Here is a 1,017-nt window from a genome sequence, read left to right as displayed (position 1 = left end):
TTGAGAAGATCTTTGCTCACTATGATGTCGTAAGTGTGAATTTATCTGTTTTAATCCCTGTTGTGTCTTTTCCAAGAAAGAATTTATTGGATTAAAGACTTTTTGTTCTTGTTTTCTGTCTGACCAGAGAGAGTTTTTTTACCCAGTGCTTGAATATTTGATTTATGGATATGTTTTAGTATTTAGTATAACTTTTCATCACATTTATCTGTGTTTTACAAGGCTGATCCTTATGTCATGTTTCCATGTGTATCATGTGCCCTTTGTCTATGTGTGTGTGTGTGTGTGTGTGTGTGTGTGTGTGTGTGTGTATATAGAGTCAGACAGGTGCGTTGGAGGGTCCGGAGGTGGATGGATTTGTCAAGGATATGATGGAGCTGGTGAAGGTAAAACTTTTTTGAAGAATCTTTGAAGAAAAAAAATATATAGAGTAGCGTCATACTGTATATCTCTACAATAAATGAAAAATCCTAAATCCTAAAGTTTTGATGCCATTTACTGTTACTGGTGCAATCTCAACACTTCCTTTATCAATTCTCACATTAAAAGCCTTCATGCATCACATTAACAGACACCCTTGTAGTACAAGCACTGGTGTTCTGAAATTTGATAACTGGATACACTCCAGGTCAAATATCGCATTATTGCGAAACCAGGGGTTTGTATTTCTTGCTTGAGGTATAAGTGATGCTGCCACTAAACTGCAATTCAAAGTTTTGATGAAAAACTGTGAATTCTTTTTCTTTTTTTCAATGTTATAACTGTAATGTAAATCAATGTAAATATCGCATTTGGCAGGAAACATCGCAATATTTGATATTATCCAATATCTGCCCAAGCGTATTTGAAACTGACTTTTATTTAGGAACAGCATATATCTTATCAGCGAATAAAACCACACATGTGACTTACATTTGAGACGTTATGGAAACACGCTAACTTTTTGTAGCTTTTCAAAATAACTTTCTAACACTAAAATACTATCTTTCCTTTCACTGTGAAAAATATTTACCCAAC

This window comes from Seriola lalandi, unplaced genomic scaffold (assembly GCF_002814215.2).
Source record: "Seriola lalandi dorsalis isolate HSWRI2012SDOR001 ecotype SW California unplaced genomic scaffold, Sedor1 jcf7180002054657, whole genome shotgun sequence".
In the NCBI taxonomy this organism is placed as follows: Eukaryota; Metazoa; Chordata; class Actinopteri; order Carangiformes; family Carangidae; genus Seriola; species Seriola lalandi.
The sequence above is the reverse complement of the archived record's forward strand: the minus strand, read 5'-3'. Positions refer to the sequence as shown.